The sequence below is a fragment of the Rutidosis leptorrhynchoides genome, chromosome 4, assembly GCF_046630445.1.
Source record: "Rutidosis leptorrhynchoides isolate AG116_Rl617_1_P2 chromosome 4, CSIRO_AGI_Rlap_v1, whole genome shotgun sequence".
Lineage (NCBI taxonomy): Eukaryota > Viridiplantae > Streptophyta > Magnoliopsida > Asterales > Asteraceae > Rutidosis > Rutidosis leptorrhynchoides.
The window spans coordinates 65,898,880-65,922,972 of record NC_092336.1 but is presented as its reverse complement, the minus strand read 5'-3'; the positions used below and the strand labels follow the sequence as shown (position 1 = coordinate 65,922,972).

Sequence of the window (24,093 nt, the reverse complement as noted above, 5' to 3'; positions counted from 1 at the left end):
TTGAGACATAAAAACTAGTATCTTGATCAACGGATCGATACCGTTAGCTCTGATACCATGTTAATTTAAGAGAATTAAAGATTGTAATTGTATGTATTGATCAGTTTATTCATGAACTTTTACAATTGTGTTATATTTTGTTAACGGATTACAAAGTGTTATATACACTAATAAACTAACAGCTAATTCCCTAATTGGTATGCTCCAAATATTATTTTGGAACCCCCATTATATTTGAGGAAAGTGCAGACTTGTTGTGCAGGCTGGATCCGTTATACTTGGCTGCTAGCTTTGACCCTATGTGCTTTTATTCAAAATGGGAGGTGATGACTTTAAATTCTCATCCCAATAAGTCAAATAACCTATTTGACTTTGTCTTCTTGTTGTACTTTCATTCTAACACTATGTATCTAGATTTACTTCCAATAAACGATAACCAAGTAAAATTAAAACGGATGGAAACAAACCAACAATAAAAGATTCCATCCACACACAAGCTTTGTTAGTCCTATCAACAAGAGAGCAAAACTAAAGAATCGTATACATCATTACATATGATTAGGATCCTCATAGTTGCTAAAAAAAGGATACCATGAAGGAGATGTTTTAATGTATAATCTCGAATCGAAATTGGTTGTTCGGTAAAAAGAAAATCACATTTCTAATGCAACCAGAAATCAAAACAAAAAACGTACCGAAATACATCAGGGATTGTAACGAAATGTCGATAGATGTCAACAGTCAATTCACGATATCTACACCTTTCTCCAGTGTCATTCATGCGTAATCAAAACATAAGATTTGAATCATTTCCGCTGATAAATGGATCTAAAACACAATGGTAGATTTCAAGTGATATATAGAAAATGCTTTGAGAAGGGTTATCTGTAAATGCCATTTTCATGGCTTTTTTATTTTTTTATTTTAATTTTTGGTTTTATTTTTTGATTCCATAATTAGAGTAGCATATAAAGCTTTTTGGTTGGAAATGGGCAAAATAGACATTTTAAGCCTATGTACCTCATATATTGGCTAAAATTTCAGTTTGGATAAATGAATGGCTGTGATTTCATAAGTTGATAAACTTTTGCCATAGTCGCCATTAATAAATATTAAAACTTGAGATGCATGTGACAAAACCAAACCTCATGGTCAAAACAATAGCAAATTACAATTTACAAAAAATAATGGCATTGGTTATATATATATATATATATATATATATATATATATATATATATATATATATATATATATATATATATATATATATATATTACTCATTCTGTTTAGTTAGCTTTAACATATACTATCATAAAATATTTTAGAACTAATCATTGATACAAATAGTTATTCTAAAACAAAAAGACAATGATAAAACAAGCTAGTTATGAAGTGACAAGTTGATATATGGACACTTCTCATTGACATTCGAAATTGCAAGCATGACATTCTTTTCAAAGGAACAAACCAACACAAATTGAGTACAACTTCAATGTTACAAATGTTGCGAAAATCATGAAATACAGACCCGAATACAAACTAAATAAGATTTTAACGAAAACTTAAGCATATTCTGCGAACGATGGAAGAGCCTCGTGCGAGTGTGATCCAATGAAAACATCACCATACACAAGCCCGGCCAAACCACCGCCGATCAATGGGCCGAGCCAGTAAATCCAGTTTTGTGAAAAGTCTCCACTAACCACAGCAGGTCCAAACGAACGGGCCGTGTAACATCCGTGTTACATCCGTCCCACATCGGTTGGAGAGGAGAATGAAGCATGCCTTATAAGGGTGTAGAGACCTTTCCTAGCATGACGCGTTTTAGGACCACAAGCGCAGCAGATCCCATGAGAACTCTGCAGTTAAGCGTGCTCATGCGAGGGCACTACCAGGATGGGTGACCTCCTGGGAAAGTGCTCGTCGTGTGTAGTTGCCAAGAAAAATCCGTGCGCCTACGAGCAAAGCGGGCAATATCATGTTACGGGGAACGTGTTACCTGGGATGTCACAGATGGTATCAGAGCCAGGCCCCGGACCAAACGTGTACAGCGGGGACGTTGTGTCCCATTAGGGGGGAGGATTGTAACATCCGTGTTACATCCGTCCCACATCGGTTGGAGAGGAGAACGAAGCATGCCTTATAAGGGTGTGGAGACCTTTCTTAGCATGACGCGTTTTAGGACCACAAGCGCAGCAGATCCCATGAGAACTCTGTAGTTAAGCGTGCTCATGCGAGGGCACTACCAGGATGGGTGACCTCCTGGAAAAGTGCTTGTCGTGTGTGGTTGCTAAGAAAAAGCCGTGCGCGTACGGGCAAAGCGGACAATATCATGTTACGGGGAACGTGTTACCTGGGATGTCACAGGCCGGGTTCATTGAACCACCACTGAATGGTCCAGCGGCCAAAATATTGGCTCCAACAATGAACCCAATGGCAATTGGTGCAATGGTTCCGAGTGATCCGTTTTTGGGATCAGCCGCGGTTGCATAGACTGTGTAAACTAGAGCGAAAGTAATGATGATCTCGAACACAACTCCTTGAATACCGCTCATACCATCTGCAACTCCGTGTATGGGGACCGCCTGTCAAACACTAAATATGTTAGTATATATTTAAGATTGTGACCCGAAATAGTGTTTCGAGTGAGGAGTTAAGATGACTTACCAAACCACCAGTGACGAACGAAAGCAGGAAGCATGCAACGATCGAACCGAGCAACTGAGCGACCCAGTAGAATAGTCCTGTTATGATGGTGATGTTACCACCAACAGCCAATCCGAATGTGACAGCTGGGTTCAAATGACCACCTGAGATGTTGGCTGCCAATGAGACTCCAACAAACAGAGCAAGTGCATGGGCTATTGCTATTGTGACTAGCCCAGCTGGGTCTAGTGCTGCATCTGATGTTAGCTTACCTGCAATTTTTTAAAAAAATAACTTTTTTCATCATTGATGTAATAATAAAACTTTATATGAAAGTCCTTTTAATTTAAGTAATAACTAATGATGGGTCTTTAAACTAGAAGCATTTGTGGGTTCAAGTCTCATGTGTAGTTATAATATATTGTTGTGTAAGTCATTGTTTTATATGACATTATAATTATTAAAGGTCGATTCAAGAACGCATATTAGTATTTAGCCGAGAGGGTATATATACATGTATATACGCCAAACTCGACTTAAACAAAGTGAGTATATAAATACGCCAACCTCGATTCAAAAACTCGAAAGTCAACGAACGGTTTTAGCACAATTTAACAAGAAAAAAAAAGAGGCTAGCATACCATATGCAAGAGCAGATCCAACACCAGCAAAAACAAATACGTAGTAGAAGTGTGGCAATGAACTCAGCCAAATAAAACTTAATTGAAGCAGCACTCAAAGAGTCACCAATGCTACCAAGTGCAAACTTTACCATTTTTAGAAACTTTTGTTAAAGAGAATGAGCACTAGAAGTTAAAAGTATGCAATGGTTGACTTGCTAATTTTGTGATATGTGGATGCGTTCAACAAAGGGTTATATATAGTTCATGATTTCATGATAAAAGATCATGTTTAGTTTAATGTTTTAAATGGAGTTGATATGATTATGTGGTCATTAAGGAATTTAGGCATAGAGAATTCTTGCAGGCACCGACCGTGGGGCCGAGATGGCTGATTTCTGGCTTCTGATTGGTTAGACCTACCGGCCTTTTATTTGAAATATTATATTTTTGTTGAATATGAATATGAATGAAGACGTTATAAGAATTAACAAGAAGCTACAACATAAAATTTGACAATGGTAGGTTGATTTTTTTTATTTATTTATTTTTTTTTTTTTTTTGGGCAAAGAACAAGAAATAAATTTATAAAAATTTTCACGAAAAGGTGAAAATTTGAGTGTTACAAGCTATAACCAAGATGGACTTACATACCTTCATGTCCACTTAGAACACAAAAAACCTCATTAGAATTATGCCAGCTAACATACAAGGAAACTACAAGCTACATGCCTACCTTAAACCATACATGAACCAAAATAAACTGATAAAGTAGCATTCATTATTAATGGCGTTGATCACATTAGCATTCAAGGTTGGTTTGTCCATACATAACTTTGAAGACCAAAGAATTCCATCCTCCTTAAGAACATCAATTTGAGAGAAAACTAACAAAAGCAGATAACATATGCATTTGGATACTTTCAAAACTATCAAGCGAACCCGAAATTCCAAAGTCCCAAACCATCATCCCATTGGTATCAATAAACCCAATAACTGCAATACGACCATTTCTTTCCGTTAGACGATAAACGATATATAACCGGAAATTGATCTCTCAATTTAGACACTCCCAACCAAATATCATTCCAAAATAAGATTTGAGTGCCTTTCCCGAGCTACCATTGCCACCTTTGCGGGCTTAAAGTATCAAATAATTCATTAGATCTTTCTAACTTTGTCAAATAAGACTTGATCTTGAATGAAAATTGTTGAAATTTTCCATATTAATCAAATCAATTTATTCTCTTAACCTTTCATTGGTATGTAAAGTGAAATTAAAATCCCATATTACAAAAGTCGGCCCACTCCATTTAGAAGCCATCTTTGCAATGAACTGCCATATTTCTTTTTCTCGAGGTGCATACACATTAAAAATAAGCACATTAACAATATTTGGATTGTAATTTAATAACGTAACTAACCATCTTCGGCATTGAAAGTGATCCTTAAGTATGAAAAAATCGGATCTCCAACATGATAAAAAACCTCCCGATCTTCCATTAGAAGAAACTTGTACACCGTCATGTATCACTTCTCTTCAAACCTTAACTCGTCTATCTCTGTCTATATTCCTCGAGTCCCCTTGAATTCCATGTAGCTATCATCATTGTTTACTTTTAGAGGGACGTTCGCTACTATCAAACATCCCCTCTAAAAAAATTCGAGAATTCATTTTTTTCTTTGTGGTTGAATTTGGGATTTAAGATTTTACCACTAACTTTAATGGGTTTACGAGCATAAACAGTAGATTGTTCATCCTGATTCAGCGCATCATCGTCACTATTTGATCCCGCATCTAACTCGCCTTTGATTTCTTTTTCTTGTGTCCTTTAGTTGGACTTCGATGTGCATGTACACCTACATCTTTTTTGGATAACGCTTTTGTCTTTTGAGAATTTTTCTTACATAATGCACAAGAAGATCGACAATTTAAAGTGGGACATTGGTGTAGATCCTACTTGTCATGTGAGTATCTAGCAGAATGAAAAAACGTGGGTTCCTTAGGTAATTCAACATCAAATTCCTGTGATTTTAGGGTTGTACCGCTGTTCTTGGGCTGATTTGAAGAAGGCCCAACTTTATCCTTTACACTAATATTGGGCCTGTTTGTATTTGAGGAACCAGACGTGGCATTGGGGTGATAAACAGAACCAGTAAGTACATCATTGGGTGTTGTTTCCTCTGCCACCATAAAGGTACTTTCAAGATTTCTTTTAAGATTTGACGGTAATGTTTGCTCAAAAGTGCCTTGTTGACCCAACTTTATAGGCACACTTTCTGATTGTTTTCTTAAAATAATTCCTTATTTCTCGTATACATCTAAGTTCAAGTTTTGACTGGACACCACACTAATACCCGCTTGATAAGGTTCTTTTATGCTTGAAATTTAAATTCAATAATAGATAAAAAAAATAAAATAAAAATTAATAATTAAATCACAGTAGCATAAATGATGGTTGATAAGGTTCTTTTAGACAAGTGAAAAAGACGCGAAACGAGGTCGGACCTTAAAACGTCGAGATAAGATTGAGACGGTCGAGACAAGATTGAGACGGACGCTCACTTTTATATGATATAATACACATATTTTAAAGTCAAATAACTTTCGTTGACCAGTTTGTACATATAATTGCTATTACGTTAATATAATACAAAATAGTAACACTAAACTACGTCAATTTCTATCGATTTGTTCGACTTTTGACGGATTTTAACCGAATTTTTTACTTTTGACCGACATTGACCCGACCTTTCCCGCATGTGACCCGAATTTTGACCGTTGATCGACTTATTAGACAATGTACGGGGTCGAGATAGGCTTGTCACCAAAACGTCGCAACAGGCGTCGTTTGCAACACTGCGTTTAACTAATTATAAACTAGCTTAAGACCTGCAAGATTTGCGGGTTTCGACAATAAAAAATACAAATGTAGTATATTATGTATAAGCACATCAACGTAATCAAAAAAAAAATATTGTGTATAAGATACAAATCAAGGAAAAGTATGAAGTTGAACAAAGCTATATATATAAATTAAGTAATATAAAAAGACTGAATATAACCAAAGTTCAAACAATTAATAAAAAAAAATTAGTAACACTGTGTTGGATACTGAGTTGTAGTATGATTTTTTTTATAATAGACCATTATCACGTAGCTAAATATTTTCTAACGATTTTCTCATAGATTACTCAATATTGCAACCAACTGTTTGAAGTAATTATTTAGTGTCAACACTAAAGCAACTAGTTATTTTTAGTAACTATACTTCGCTTCATCTTTAAACACGCAGTTTATCACCCTACATAAGAGACATAACAAAATTTAGTATTTGACTAATTTGGTGTAACTATTGATATTATATCTTGGCCAAGTTGAATGGGATAATTCAATGTATTGACGTCTGACTCTGATTCCAAGTTAACGCCACTGCTATCAACTTTATATAATGCAGTCGCCCAACAGTTTTGTTTTTATTAGCATGTAGTTCATTTGAGCCAATGAAAGTAGGTGTATCTTGGTTTTGTTTAACTGAATGAACTGAAAGCAAATATTAGTTTGAGTTAATTGTACATGCAACAATTTTGTTACTTAGATAGTTTGAGAAACTGGTACGTAACCGTTACTGATATCAGCCAATGGTGAATGGTTATTGATGATGTTGATTGATTGTTTGCTGGTATGGTATTGAGTGTTTGTCGCAAGTGGTGTTCCTGTAATACATGTGATGGTTAAAATTTGAGATTAAGAAACTTATTTTGAAAGATAAGCAGAAATGTATTGAAATAAATAATCATTATATGTCACTAAGAAAAGTAAATAGTTCTCAAGTGTATTTTCATCGAACATATGACCTCTTTTAGAAGTTTAACATGCATCCTTTAGCATGCTCCCTTAAGACACATAAGCCCACCTCCTATTAATGCAAGCAATCAGTATAAACTTAACTTTTATGGCTTGCAATATGTGATACATGATTATATCAAATGCATACTAATTAGTACTGCCCAAATTATGATTCTCTATCCACATTATTTCTTTATCTTTTTTCATCATGAGTTTCAACATAAGAAGAAGAAAAAAAAAGCATCATGAAAGTTACAAACTTGATGTTTCTAATTCAGTAGTAAATAAAAATTTATAATAATATGCAAACAAATTCAGTTATTGAGGAATGAAGTAATAAATCAGAGAGTAGTAATATCAATTTGAGCCATGTATGTTTGCAATTACTCCTTAATCTTAATGTATCGGCATATAAAGTTTAACCATTTCACCTTACATACTATTCATCAGTTATACTATATTAAGAGATATAATACACTAATAAATTCACAATCCTAACCCTAACTTTGCAAGCAGATAAAAGCAATCAAAATATAAACAAACTAATAAGTAATAAGTACATGTACGTAAAAAAAACCCTAAAACGCCTAATTTACAAATAACATTGATAATTATGTAACTCAAACAAAAAGGTATAACCATATATAAACATTGAGTGATGTCATATCTACATTCATTTTCATTTAATTTTTATTCATTCATATCTATATGCATGTCCATTTAGTTTTTTTTATCCATCCATATCCATATTCAATGGATTAAGCGAGTTAATGAATATCAATTGATATTTAATAAAAAATTAATCCAACAACGAATTTGAAATTATATATAAGATTCAACAAATATAAAAGTATAATCTTTGTGTTTTTTGTTTGTTACACATGTTTTGATTGTAATTTGTTGCCGAATGTGACTTCATTTGAGCAAAATACATTACAATATAAGTACGTATATATGTATAGATGTTTTCGAGTGATAATGAATATATATGTATGTATAGATGTTTTCGAGTGTATATGCTTATATTTTAGTACATATATATGTATGTATAGATGTTTTCGAGTGATAATGAATATACTTCTATGGATGATAAATTGTTATATATATTTGATCCACAAAATATTTGGATCCAGAAACCATATCCATTATTCATCCATTTAAATCATCAATATCCATTATAAATTCATCGGATCATATAGATATCCATGGATAGAACATCCATTGTCATCCCTAATTCTAAGTCTTCGAGAGTAGCTCTGGTTACTTGTCAATTGACCACTAACAAGTCATGAGTGAACCAAAAAATAAGGAGAAAAATGCTAAGAACAAAATACCCAGCAACTAACATTTGAAAATCGTAAGAGGCATCAAAAACTATAGAAAATTGTCATTCTTTGTATAACTATAAGTAATTTAATCTATTTTATCAAATTTTAATATTAACATATTTAATATTATATATATAATATATAATATATAATAATAATATGATATATTATATTATATAATCAAAACGGTCCTAAGTAGCCTTCCGTTGTATGTCTTCTCCCTATTCCGTACTCCTTCGAGTGTCCTCAATTTTCTAGAAGGTTTGAGACACAATTTCTTTTAGGGCGGGTCGGGTGCCAATACTGACATTTCATGAGTTGAATAGGAAAAAGTCCTTTTACCGTAAGAGGGATGGGGGTTAAATATTGGGCCGCTTAAAGCGAAAAATTTATCCTTACTCAGTAAATGGTGGTGGCGTTTTCACTATGAAAATACGCCTTTTGGGTCAAAATAATACAAAGTCTCTATGGGAGGGAATGGGGTTGGGCACTTACGAATTTAATGTGGCTCGTAGCAAGAAATCCATTTGGAATGGCATTCGCGCTGCTGGTTTGCATATGGATGAACTCAACATATCTTTTACCAACTCATTCGTGAAGATTGTGAACAAAGGAGATAACACAAGATTTTGGAAGGACTTATGGATAGGTAATCAACTATTTTCTGAAAGATTTGATAGGCTTTTCAGACTAGAATCCAATAAAGAAGTGCTTGTAATGGACCGATTAATTAAAAACGACCACAATGGTGACTGGAAACGTTCCTGGAACTGGAGTAGAAATCCTACGGGCAGAACCTGTGGGGAAATAAATGATCTAATCGATACTCTAAATGGTTTTAGATTCGTTGATAATTCGAATGACGAATGCGAATGGAATCTTAACTCTTCCAGACGTTTTTTCACTTCGGATTTAGCAGCACTTCTCAACAGCAAACTGCTGCCTTTCTGCTCGTCTGCAAGTGAAACAATGAGAAATAAAACTGTTCCTTAAAAACTTGGAATATTTGTTTGGCGAGCCAAGATGCGAAGGTTACCAGTTCTTGTAGAGCTTGATAAACAGGGAGTGGATTTAAACTCGGTTCGATGTCCAGTTTGTAACAACGACGTCGAGACCATATATCATATTCTCTTCCGATGCTCGTTTGCTAATGATGTATGGTATCGTCCTTTGGTGGCAGAACTCGTCCTCTTCTTCGATCTCATGTTTTGAAGATACGTTCAAGGGTATATACAATTCGTTGTCCAATCTGTAACATCCCGCGTTTTTCCGTTAAATTTATTTTAACACCGTCTTTTTTTTTTTTTTTATAATATCTTTCGTCATTTAATTTGGTATCTTTCGTTAACTAACGTTCATAATATCCTCGTTATTTAATTATAACGTCACCCGTTTACTCGAGCGTTTTAAAATATTCGTTTGGTTATTTCCCGCACCCGCTTTGAAACTAGAGGGACCAAACTTGCCAAGGGACCAAACCTTTGACTAGGTCAAAGAGGTCAAACCTCCCTCATCCATTCATTTATCTTTTTCTTTTTCCATTTTTCTTTAATACTTCCACAAATCCTCTCAAAACCCAATTCATAAATTCATCATCCAAATTCAATCAAGGAAGCTTACAACTAAACAAAATACATATTTGGAATCCTCTCTTCATCCTCTTCAATTTGATACCAACTTCATCTCATTTGGGTAACTTTCTAAAATCACTAATTTTATGTGTTCTTGAGATTTTTGAGTTATAAAGTTGTTAATTAGTGTCTATGGCTCATTGTGATGTCGTGTATGTAATTTGTATGCTCGATTCGTTGTTTTTGGTGTAACTAGTTCAATATGAAAATTACTTGCTAAATCCTTGATTTTAGATGATCAAATGTTGTTAGATTGTTAAAGTGCATGTTTTAAAAGTGTTACTAGTATCATTAGCTTCGTTTTGATGTATAGGTTGATTAAGGAAACTCCAAGAACATGATTAGTGATTTTGTGAACTTGGATTAGGGTTTGATAAGCTTTAGATGAACTTTTGATGCACCAAATGCTATAAAATATTGTAGATAAGAATTTTGTTACAATGTGTGTTTGATCACCTTCAAAACGGCATATCACATGTGTGAATTGGATTCCCGAAACTTAAAATGCATTTGATGAACTTGAAACTTTGAAAATGGATTCTTAATGATCACTTGACGGAAAATCGGTTATTGAAATTGATGTTTTTGTTTGATGAAACGTGTTTAGTTGTTTTCCTTGTCAAATTACCTTTCCAACGATATATAGTATGCATTTTGGATGTTTTCGGTTCATAAAATATGTTAATTTGAGTTTTGGTTCGTGACTTGGACCATTTTTCTGCAAACTGCATGTTTCCCAGGTATTGCGCGCCGCGCATATACCCGCGCGCCACGCAGAATTAGAAATCCCAGATGTTTGCCTTCGTGGTTAAGTTCTGACCAGGATTTACACTTGGGTGCGCGCCGCGCAACCCATTGCGCGCCGCGCATATGCCCAGCTCATTTTTGTTTTTATTTTTCCTTTCACAAAATGTTTCCCGCTTAACCGTAACTCCGATTAACATGAAACTTGGCCATTCTGCTCATAAATGATTTCTCATCATGGGAAAATTGTCGGATACCCGACCCGACCCCGTTGACCTTGACTTTGACCAAGTTTGACTTTTAGTCAAACTTAACCAAACAATTATACGATCGTTCTAACATGCTTAGTTACTTGTATCGTGCATGAAACTTGACTAATTGATTCACATGCTATATTAATTGAGTCGTAACGAGCTATAGGACTAATTGAACATCTTTGACCGTTTGTGTTTACCGTTATTGATACAACCTATATGATTAGGTCAAGACTAGCTTTGTCTTTGCACGCGTCTACTTGTTGAAGTACTTTATTAACTCTTGCACTCAAGGTGAGATCATAGTCCCACTTTTACTCTTTTTGAACTTACATTTGGGATGAGAAAACATAAACATTTCTTTACTAAGTGAACACAAGTACAGGAAAACAAATATTCTACATACGAGTTTAGAACAAAATCCTCAATTCGATTATCATTAGTTACACTTGCCGGGTGTAAGCGAGAACTTATGTTGTATGGATCCATATGGGTTTGACAAACCCTCATTCAAATGGTTCGCTACCGTTTACGAATGAAATATATTTTCGAGAAACAGTGTATGTTCTAGCACTAAGTGATGGGGTCCAATGGAAGGAATGTTAAGCATTGATAATTGGGTGCTCGTGAAACAAACTTTTGGAATGTATTACTATTATTTCTTCGATGCAAATCTTGTGGTTCACTTGTACTTACTTACTTAAACCTATGATTTCACCAACGTTTTCGTTGACAGATTTCTATGTTTTTCTCAGGTCTTGCACGATATGTGATACATGCTCCCGCTCACTAATTGATACTTGCATCCGATGTCGAGTATACATGCATTTCATGGAGCGTCTTTTGACTTTACTTTAAACCGTGTCGCCTAGATTTCAATCGTACTTATAACGTTGTAACTTAACTTTTGGTTGAACAATTCTTGTAAACTTTGAAAACAATCTTTATTTTGAAATGAAGGCGATATATTTTGGTCAAACGTTATCTTAAATACTTATAATCAGGTAATGGAACCCACGTAGCCGACGCCGTCACTTGACGATTTGTCGGGGTCGCTACAAGTGGTATCAGAGCCTTGGTTGTAGGGATTTAGAGTTCATTTGTGTCCACCCCGAGTCATAGGGTACATAGGTGAATCTAGACTACAACCGGCATATAGACTGAAGTAGGAATTATTTGACTAATTGTGCATTTATACTCGAACTCTTCTATCATATCTAACTCGTATTCGATCTTGATCTTACGTTGATAAATTTTGTTGATGCGCCACCTTGACTTTATGAAGTAATGTTAAATGCACATGAGAATCAGGGTAATATAATTTCCGGGATTATATTACGGTGATTCACATGGACGTTCCGACATTATGACATAGAGAATTTAAGGCGAGTCAAGGAAAATTTTCTCTCTATCCTTATTCCATGCCACGGTTAGTATTGTTGAAAATACTAACCAACGATATTCTTGTCTCATGAAGGAACAATGGCTCACCAAGGTCAGCACAACACTCCTCTCGAAACTCTAGAACAAGCTCTTCAACGAATGATAACCACCGCCGTGGGTACGGCCGTGGCCAATCACTTTTCTAACAACAACAATCATGGAGCCGGTAATTCAATCGAAGGTTGCTCCTACAAGAACTTCATGAAGTACAATCCTCCCACTTACGATGGAACCGGGGGACCGGTTACTCTCACCCGATGGTTTGAACAAATGGAGACCGTCTTTGACACAAGCGATTGTCGAGACCTAGACAAGGTCAAGTTTTCCACCCTCACTTTCACCGGTATTGCTCTCTCATGGTGGAACACGTATGTACAATTAGTGGGAAGCGATGAAGCCCACACACTCTCTTGGACCGAATTAAGAGAAAGAATGATCACCGAATACTTCCCGCGCGATGAGACTCGAAGGCTCGAACAGGGTCTAAGGAATTTAAAAACGGTCGGAAATGACCTCGAAGCTTATAATCAACGGTTTACCGAACTAGTCTCGATGTGTCCAAATCTCATGACTCCCGAATCCCTAAGAGTCGAACTTTACATGGATGGCCTCCCTAAGAGCATTCAACACAAGGTAATGACATCTCAACCCACTAACCTACAAGAGACTTTAACAATGGCCCGCCAAGCCTTAGAAACGGTGAATTAAATGGACGCACCGGCACCAATGGTCGAGAACCACCCGAGTAACAACAAAAGAACATGGGAAGCCTCTCAATCAAGCAACCACAACAATAACAACAACCCCACCAAGAAGCCTCTTACCTCCGACGACAAGAAACGCTATGCCGGAAAACTACCTTTTTGCAACAAATGCCACAAGCATCATTTTGGTGAATGTGGCAAGCTAATTTGCCATCGGTGCCAAGGTAGTGGTCATATTGCCAAGTATTGTGGAAGTACCGCCCCCGTCACTCAAAAGGGGCCCGACACACCAAAGCCGAGTATTTGCTACAAATGTGGCCAATCGGGTCATTTTAGGAATGAATGCCCAAAGAATAAAGCAAAAACCAACGCACGCCGTTGAACTTACAACATCGACACCTAGGATGCCCGAGACGATGATGGACTAGTCACGGGTACGTTTCTTCACAACAAACCGTATATTTCATACTTATTCGATTCGAGTACCGTTAGACGTTTTATAACCAAGGATTTGACTCGTGCTCTTTATATTCCACCTCTTTCCCCCAGATACTACTTAGACGATTTAAGTGACCGACGGAAAATATTGTGTGCCTATAAATTTTATCAGAGGATATACGTTAAGAATTATGACTTGACACCTATAGAACTAAGGAGCTCAAAACCTATTCATTAAGGAGAAATTGTTGCCCTACATTTATGTATAGATTATTGTGAACAAAGAAATTTTCGGTTGGAAACCGATACCCTCTCCCTCGCATCCATGACCTCATGATTATTTTCACGAATCCCGTATGTTCCAAATCGACCTCCGTTCCGGTTATCATCAATTGGGGGTTAAGGGAGACGATGTCTCCTAAGCCATTTCCGAACTCGCAACGTTAGTTGTAAATCTCTCTTAGTACCGTTTGATTTATTTAGGACTCCGTCCGTATTCATGCACCTCCTAAACCGCGTATGCAAATTCATATAGACTAATCTGTTATCGTATTTATAGATGACATCTTAACTTATTTAAGTAAAGAAGGAAAACGAACAACATCACCATCTTAAGCTCGAACTTTTGAGAAAAGAGCAACTCTATACCAAATTCTCCGAGTGAGAATTTCTGTTGAACGAAGTCCAATTTTCTAGACCATGATGTTAATGGTCAAGGCATTACAATCAATCTCGAAATCAAGCCACATGTAATCAGGAAACTCTCCCAACTCAGACTTATATTCGTAAAAATATTAGATCTCACCGGTTGTTACCGAAGATTAATTTCTGACTTTTCTAGTGTGTTATCGCCAAGAAAAAGCCGTGCGCCTGCGGGCAAAGCGGACAATATTGTGGTCATGTTAAGCTGGGGTGTTACAGAATGGTATCACACGGTGTCACACGACTTTTAAACTCGTTAACTCACTAAGGAAAACTCTAAACCTCTCCGTGTTCGAACCTTGAGCGTGATTCTTCACACCAACATTTCTAGTTAAAATCGTATAGCAACAGATGGAACTCAAACATGGAAATATTTCTACATGAACGCCGAAAGGCATACTCTCTCGACTCGAAATCAACGTAACTAAAAATTCGTTATTTTGCACGAAGAATTCGAATACTAAATTGTGGATCCGATCAATTTTCTCGTCATCTCATACCACACTACATACCTCTGATATTTCACCGTTACCGTCTGATATTACGGGAATTTAAGATAACACACACTCCCAGGGATACCTCATTCTTCTTTGACTTAACGTCCTTGTGTTGCTGATAATTGGCCAACTACTATTCAACCCCGAACTATACAACTACGTGTACTATCTCGTTTCCTTTTTCAAACCTCAACTTTTGACAACTAGATGCACGATATGGCAACCTCGAGATGTAAACTCACCCTACTCTAAGTTCTCATTTCACTCCTATCTTTATCGCTCGAACTTCCGTATAAGGAAACTTTTGTAACATTTCTCAATGGATAGAGAAACTCTTCATATTACATTAGTATTCGCCACGAGGGTGAATAGTCCTAACGAACATTTTTGAGCCCTAACTAACTTGTTCAAACATATCTTAAGGAATTCTTTTTCTAATATGGTGTACCATTGCCAATGCCAATTACCTCGGATCAAAATACTCGTATCGCTTCTAGTTTTGCAAGAAACCTTGGGAACCCGCTTAGACATGAGTACCGCGTATCTCTCACAAACCGACGAACCGAGCAAACGAACGATTTACATCCTGGAAAGACATGTTTCAAACTCGCATTATCGCTTTTAGTTGATCCCTCATACTACGATAGTTACCGTTCTTGTACAAACGCCGCACTTCCGAAACCCTATATGACCGCAAATGTCATACCCCTATTCGTTGGACCAACGCATGTGGCAAACAAACACCGAAATCTGAACTACATCAGGAAACAACAATTGAGATCATTCAAGTCCGAGAAGGGCTCGAGACGACCCGTAGTCGCCAAAAGAGTTATACCAAACTTAGATGAAAACCTCACAAAATCCCAGTGTGTAACCACGAAATATTGAGAAACCGCACCTTGGAAAGGTGTAATCCATTTTGGGAAATCGAGGAGGGTTATATTCGCAATATTTAACCTTTTGAAACTTTGGGGCGTATTGGAACCGCTCCCTACCGTTTAGAACTGCCGACTCAATTAAGTTTCCGTTTACCTTACATTTTGTGTAACAAACTTAGAAACGTGTCCTGCGGAACAGGAACGTGCAATCATTCTAAATGCACCAACTATTGATGACAAACTCCGCTTCATAGGAAAACCGGCTGAACATGTGGATCGTAGAACCAAACCTTACTACAACGTAACACCCCGACTATCCGGATTCGTGGAATGTCCAAGAAAGTACCTTCAATCATTCGTAGAGTTACTACACTAGGTCTCGAGTAAGAGACATCGACTATTACTTCCAACTAAATTTCGGGACGAAATTTCTTTTGAGGTGTGGATAATGTAACATCCCGCGTTTTTCCGTTAAATTTATTTTAACACCGTCTTTTTTTTTTTTATATAATATCTTTCGTCATTTAATTTGGTATCTTTCGTTAACTAACGTTCATAATATCCTCGTTATTTAATTATAACGTCACCCGTTTACTCGAGCGTTTTAAAATATTCGTTTGGTTATTTCCCGCACCCGCTTTGAAACTAGAGGGACCAAACTTGCCAAGGGACCAAACCTTTGACTAGGTCAAAGAGGTCAATCCTCCCTCATCCATTCATTTATCTTTTTCTTTTTCCATTTTTCTTTAATACTTCCACAAATCCTCTCAAAACCCAATTCATAAATTCATCATCCAAATTCAATCAAGGAAGCTTACAACTAAACAAAATACATATTTGGAATCCTCTCTTCATCCTCTTCAATTTGATACCAACTTCATCTCATTTGGGTAACTTTCTAAAATCACTAATTTTATGTGTTCTTGAGATTTTTGAGTTATAAAGTTGTTAATTAGTGTCTATGGCTCATTGTGATGTCGTGTATGTAATTTGTATGCTCGATTCGTTGTTTTTGGTGTAACTAGTTCAATATGAAAATTACTTGCTAAATCCTTGATTTTGGATGATCAAATGTTGTTAGATTGTTAAAGTGCATGTTTTAAAAGTGTTACTAGTATCATTAGCTTCGTTTTGATGTATAGGTTGATTAAGGAAACTCCAAGAACATGATTAGTGATTTTGTGAACTTGGATTAGGGTTTGATAAGCTTTAGATGAACTTTTGATGCACCAAATGCTATAAAATATTGTAGATAAGAATTTTGTTACAATGTGTGTTTTATCACCTTCAAAACGGCATATCACATGTGTGAATTGGATTCCCGAAACTTAAAATGCATTTGATGAACTTGAAACTTTGAAAATGGATTCTTAATGATCACTTGACGGAAAATCGGTTATTGAAATTGATGTTTTTGTTTGATGAAACGTGTTTAGTTGTTTTCCTTGTCAAATTACCTTTCCAACGATATATAGTATGCATTTTGGATGTTTTCGGTTCATAAAATATGTTAATTTGAGTTTTGGTTCGTGACTTGGACCATTTTTCTGCAAACTGCATGTTTCCCAGGTATTGCGCGCCGCGCATATACCCGCGCGCCGCGCAGAATTAGAAATCCCAGATGTTTGCCTTCGTGGTTAAGTTCTGACCAGGATTTACACTTGGGTGCGCGCCGCGCAACCCATTGCGCGCCGCGCATATGCCCAGCTCATTTTTGTTTTTATTTTTCCTTTCACAAAATGTTTCCCGCTTAACCGTAACTCCGATTAACATGAAACTTGGCCATTCTGCTCATAAATGATTTCTCATCATGGGAAAATTGTCGGATACCCGACCCGACCCCGTTGACCTTGACTTTGACCAAGTTTGACTTTTAGTCAAACTTAACCAAACAATTATACGATCGTTCTAACATGCTTAGTTACTTGTATCGTGCATGAAACTTGACTAATTGATTCACATGCTATATTAATCGAGTCGTAACGAGCCATAGGACTAATTGAACATCTTTGACCGTTTGTGTTTACCGTTATTGATACAACCTATATGATTAGGTCAAAACTAGCTTTGTCTTTGCACGCGTCTACTTGTTGAAGTACTTTATTAACTCTTGCACTCAAGGTGAGATCATAGTCCCACTTTTACTCTTTTTGAACTTACATTTGGGATGAGAAAACATAAACATTTCTTTACTAAGTGAACACAAGTACAGGAAAACAAATATTCTACATACGAGTTTAGAACAAAATCCTCAATTCGATTATCATTAGTTACACTTGCCGGGTGTAAGCGAGAACTTATGTTGTATGGATCCATATGGGTTTGACAAACCCTCATTCAAACGGTTCGCTACCGTTTACGAATGAAATATATTTTCGAGAAACAGTGTATGTTCTAGCACTAAGTGATGGGGTTCAATGGAAGGAATGTTAAGCATTGATAATTGGGTGCTCGTGAAACAAACTTTTGGAATGTATTACTATTATTTCTTCGATGCAAATCTTGTGGTTCACTTGTACTTACTTACTTAAACCTATGATTTCACCAACGTTTTCGTTGACAGATTTCTATGTTTTTCTCAGGTCTTGCACGATATGTGATACATGCTCCCGCTCACTAATTGATACTTGCATCCGATGTCGAGTATACATGCATTTCATGGAGCGTCTTTTGACTTTACTTTAAACCGTGTCGCCTAGATTTCAATCGTACTTATAACGTTGTAACTTAACTTTTGGTTGAACAATTCTTGTAAACTTTGAAAACAATCTTTATTTTGAAATGAAGGCGATATATTTTGGTCAAACGTTATCTTAAAGACTTATAATCAGGTAATGGGACCCACGTAGCCGACGCCGTCACTTGACGATTTGTCGGGGTCGCTACACAATCCTCATGATTCTTCTAAGCTATGACAGGCGGTCGAATGGGTCATCGGCTATATGCTATGGAGAAATAGAAATCACATGGTGTTCCAAAAGGAAATGGTCTCATGTTGCTAAACGAAATTCAAATCAATGCCTTTGAATGGATCTCAAAACCCTCTAGGAAATCATCGCTAATATGGACACAATGGTTTCTAAATCCAAGTTCCTTCGATGATCATGGTTAACGTAATCTTATTTAGTCTTTGTTGTTTTTTCGTATTGTCCGATTTGGTTTCTCCTTTGATCATTTGGTTGTAAGTCTCTTTTGCTAAGGCATTTTCTAGTATGCCTTCTTGTATCCTTCTCTATTAATAATAAAACTATTTAGCCTTTAAAAAAATATTATTACTGTATATATTATATATTATATAACTAATAGGTAAAGAGTAATAACTAATGGCCAATGATATATTTATCATTATATTACTACATCCACCACAATTATATAATAACTAGTTATATTATACAGTAGTATGCATAGTCCATAGATAGTTATACAACTACATGGATGTGTCAAATATTGTGATTTGCTAAGCCGTCAATTAGTCGCGAATAGCAGCAAGAATCGTAGTCCAAATGTAAAATTGACTCGATTTTTTTTCATTTTAATTTTCATCGAATATTTTTATCCAGCACCTAACTATGTGTATTTGACACTTTTACCCCCTAAAGTGAGGGTCACGCTAATCCTTATCAAATTATACAATTAATCAATTAGACAATTAATAGTATTACATAGCTGTTTACACTTTTAAACAATTAATCAATTAGACAATTAATTGTTTGCTTCAAACCATTCATACATAGCTGTTTACTTTTGTAATTTTTTCTCCTAGGCGTTCTCTCTCCATCTACTTTTTTCACTGACTTTGGCATTGTGCCAATTTTATCTCAGATCTAAACCTTCTTCCTTCTTCCTCCTTGCTGCTTTTGTTTAATTTTTTGATCAATTACTTAAACTATCTCCAAAATTAAATCCGTGTGATTCCTTGGTAACCTTTTTTTTTCCGCCGCTTTCTTCTCCAGCCATCATTCTTTCCTCTCCATTCCGTCACTGCCGTTTTGTAAGCTCAATGTGTAACATCTCGCCTTTTTCCGTTTACTTTCCGTTTAACTATTTTAAAGTCCGTTGTATAATTATAATATCTTTCGTTAATACGCGTTTTAAAATATCTTGTTTAGGTAATTCACGCACCCGCTTCAAACTTAAGGGACCAAATTTGCCAAGAGACCAAAGGTGTGACTAGGTCAAATGGTCAACACCTTTCTCATCCATTCATTCATCTCCTAACTCTTTCAATACTTTCACTTTTTACTCTCAAATCTTCAAACAAAGATTCATCATCCATTTTCAAGTTAGCAATCAAACATCAAAACAAATTACATATTTGGAATCCTTGCATCTTCCTCTTCAATTCCATACCGATTTCATCAAGTTTGGGTAACTTTCTAAAATCACTAGATTCTTTGTTCTTGATGTTTTTAACTTATAAAAGTGTTGATTAGTGTCTATGGCTCAAGTCTAACATGAATATATGATTTATATGCTTGTCCTTGTCATTTTGATGTAACTAGCTTAAACTTGAAATGGGTGTGTTTGATCTTGAGATTTGGATGTTTAAATGTTGTTAGATGTTAAAATTGCATGTATTAAATGTGTTACTAGTATCACTAGCTTCAATTTGATGTGTAGGTTGATTAAGAAAACTTCACTAACATGATTATTGATTTTGTGATTTTGAGTTAGGGTTTGATAAGAGTAGAGTGAACTTTTGATGCATTAAATGCTTTGCAATGTTATTTGTAAGTGTTTAGTTGTATTGTATGAGTAATTATCTACAAAACGGCGTATCATATGTATGCATTAAATTCCCGAATCATCTAAGTGCAATTATGAACTTGAAAGCATTTATGGTGAGTATTTAATGAGCTTTCATTTTGGTTTTGATTATTGTAAGTGATGATTTTGGTTGATGAAATGTGTTTATTGTATTCCTCATTAAATTACCTTTCCAACGATATAAGATACATGTTTTAGATGTTTACGGATCATAAATTGCGTTAAATTGAAGTTTGATTCGAGACTTGTTATGTTTTTAAGGCAGTTTCACTGAATCAGATACAGATGCGGCGCGTCTGTCTTGGATGCGGCGCATCTGCTGCAGATGCGGCGCATCTCTTGTAGATGCAGCACATCTGGGGCAGACTGATCAAGTGGTCGTTTTTCGAAAAATGTTTGCTATGCTATGGACCTCCGATTCACATATAACTTGTTCCAACATGCTTATATATGATTAAAAACCTCAGAAAAATTGTTCAGGACCCGACCCGAACGTGTTGACTTTTTCGTTGACTTTGACTTTGACCAAGTTTGACTTTTAGTCAAACTTAACCAAATGTTTGTACAAACGTTGTAGCATGCTTCCATACTCGTATCTTGCATGAAACTTGCCAATTTGATTCACATGCTATATAATCGAGTCGTAACGAGCCATATGACTAATTGAACAACTTTGACCAATCGTGTTACCGTTATTGATACAACCTACTTGTTTAGGTCAAGACTAGCAATTGTCCTTGCACACGTTTACTTGTGAAGTACTTTATTACTCGTGCACTCAAGATGAGATCATAGTCCCACTTTTACCCTTTTAAACTTACATTTGGGATGAGAAAACATAAAAGTTTCATTTTGCAAAGTGAACACAAGTACGAAAACAAACATTCTACATACGAGTTAGAACAAAATCCTCAATTCGATTATCATTATTTACACTTGCCGGGTGTAAGCGAGAACTTATGTTGTATGGCCATATGGGTTTGACAAACCCTCATTCGGACGGTTCGCTACCGTTATTCGGATGAAATATATTTTCGAGAAACAGTGTATGTTCTAACACTATTGTGATGGGGTTCTATGGATGGAAAGTTAAGCCTTGATAATTGGGTGCTCGTGATAACAAATTTTAGAATGGTTTACAATTATTTCAAGCTATAAATCTTGTGGTTCATTTGTACTTACTTACTTACTTAAACCTATGATTTCACCAACGTTTTCGTTGACAGTTTCTCTATGTTTTTCTCAGGTTCTTGAACATTTTATGATACATGCTTCCGCTCATTATTTTGATACTTGCATTGGATGTCGAGCATATATGCATACATGGAGCGTCTTTTGGCTACTTTTAAATTGTGTCGCATGGGTTTCATTTGTACTTATAACATTATAATGTAACTAGTGGTTGAACTATTCTTGTAAACTTTGAAACAATCTTTACATTTGAAATGAATGCGACATACTTTTGGTCAAACGTTATTTTAAATACTTATGACCACGTAACGGGACCTAAGTAGACGGCGCCGTCAATGACGATTTTGTCGATGTCGCTACAGATGGTATCAGAGCGTTGGTTGTAGGGATTTAGAGTTCATTGGTGTCAACCCCGAGACATAGGGTACATTAGTGAGTCTAGACTACAACCGGCATATAGACTTGAAGTAGGAATTATTTGACTACTTGTGCATTTATACTCGAACGTTTCTACTCATATCTACTCTTATTTCATCTTAATCTCATGTTGTTTAATTTGATTGACATGCCACCTTGACTATATGAAATAATGTCGAATGCACATATGAATCAGGGTAATATAATTTCCGGGATTATATTACGGTGACTCATATGAACGTTCCGACATTATGACATAAAGAATTTAAGGCGAGTCAAGGAAAATTTTCTCTCTATCCTTATTCCATATCATGATTAGCATTATTGAAAATACTAATCAACGGTATTCTTGTGTTTTGAAGGAACAATGCCTCCTCGCCGTGTACCACGCCATGAAACACCCGAACAAGCTCTACAACGAATGATAGCCACCGTCGTGGATGCGGCCATGGCCAGTCACTCATCCAACAACAATAACAATAACAAGAACCACAACAACAACAACAACAACAACAACAACAATAGTGCCGGAAATTCAAACGAGGGATGATCCTATAAAGCTTTCATGGGGTGCAAACCTCACACTTTCGATGGAACCGGGGGACCGGTTGTGCTCACCCGATAGTTTGAGCAAACGGAAGTCGTCTTTAGTATAAGCGGTTTTCGGGACCAAGACAAAGTCAAATACTCCACTCACACTTTCGCCGGTGTCGCTCTCACTTGGTGGAACACCTATGTGCAATCGGTGGGTACCGATGAAGCTCACGCCCTCTCTTGGGCCGATTTAAGGGAAAAGATGATCGTCGAATATTTTTCTCGCGAAGAAACCTGAAGGCTCGAACAAGAGCTAAGAACTTTAAAAGCGGTCGGAAACAATCTCAAGGCCTATAATCAACAATTTTCCGAACTAGCCTTGATGTGCCCAAACCTTGTGAACCCTGAGTCTTTAAGGGTTGAACTTTACATGGATGGTCTTCCAAAGAGCATCAAACACGGAGTAATGTCATTCAAACCCACTAATCATCAAGAAGCTTTGAATATGGCCGGCAAATTGATTGAAACGGTGGACGAAATTGTAGCACCGGCACCTAAAGCCGAGGATAAGTCAACCCCAATACACGCGGCCGAGCTTTCAACAACAACAACTTCGCCAAGAAGCCTTTCACCTCCGATGGCAAGATGGGTTATGCCGGAAACCTACCCCTTTGCAACAAATGCAACAAACATCACTTCGGGGAATGTGGCAAGCTAAATTGTCACTGGTGCCAAGGAAGTGGCCATAGGGCCAACGATTGTACAAGTGCCGCCCCCGTCGCTCGAAAGGGGCCCAATGCACCAAAGTCGGTCACTTGTTACGAATGTGGCCAAACGGGTCATTATAGAAACGAATGCCCAAAGAAGAAAGCCAACCCCAATACACGCGACCGAGCTTTCAACATTAACGCCCAAGAGGCCCGAGATGACAATAAACTAGTCACGGGTACGTTTCTTCTCAACAACTCTTATGTTACATGCTTATTCGATTCGGGTGCCGATAAATGTTTTGTATCCAAGGCTTTAGCTCCTACTCTTTGCATTCCACCACTCCCCCTAGACACTACTTATGCCATTGAGGTGGCCAACGGGAACCTATTGAGTGCCGACACATATTACCAGGGGTGTACGTTAAACATTTTGGGTAATGAGTTTGAAATTGACTTGATACACATGGAACTAGGGAGCTTTGATGTAATAATCGGTATGAATTGGTTAGTCAAAATGAAATCTCACATCCTTTGTGATCTTAATGCAATCCGAATTCCTATCGAGAACGATGAACCCTTGATTGTCTATGGCGATAAGAGTTGCACCAGACTCAACCTCGTTTCATGCCTTAAAGTTAGAAAACTACTTTGTAAGGGTTGTTTCGTGATCCTAGCTCACGTTAAGAAAGTCGAGTCCGATGAGAAGCATATCGATGATGTGCTGATTGTTAGTGAC

At 36.6% G+C, this 24,093-nt stretch overlaps 1 pseudogene; it reads right to left on the bottom strand.

The window, feature by feature from the left end:
- Positions 1-1,565: 1,565 nt before the first annotated feature.
- LOC139839695 (probable aquaporin TIP-type RB7-5A) lies at positions 1,566-3,424 on the bottom strand (annotated as a pseudogene).
- Positions 3,425-24,093: the final 20,669 nt, after the last annotated feature.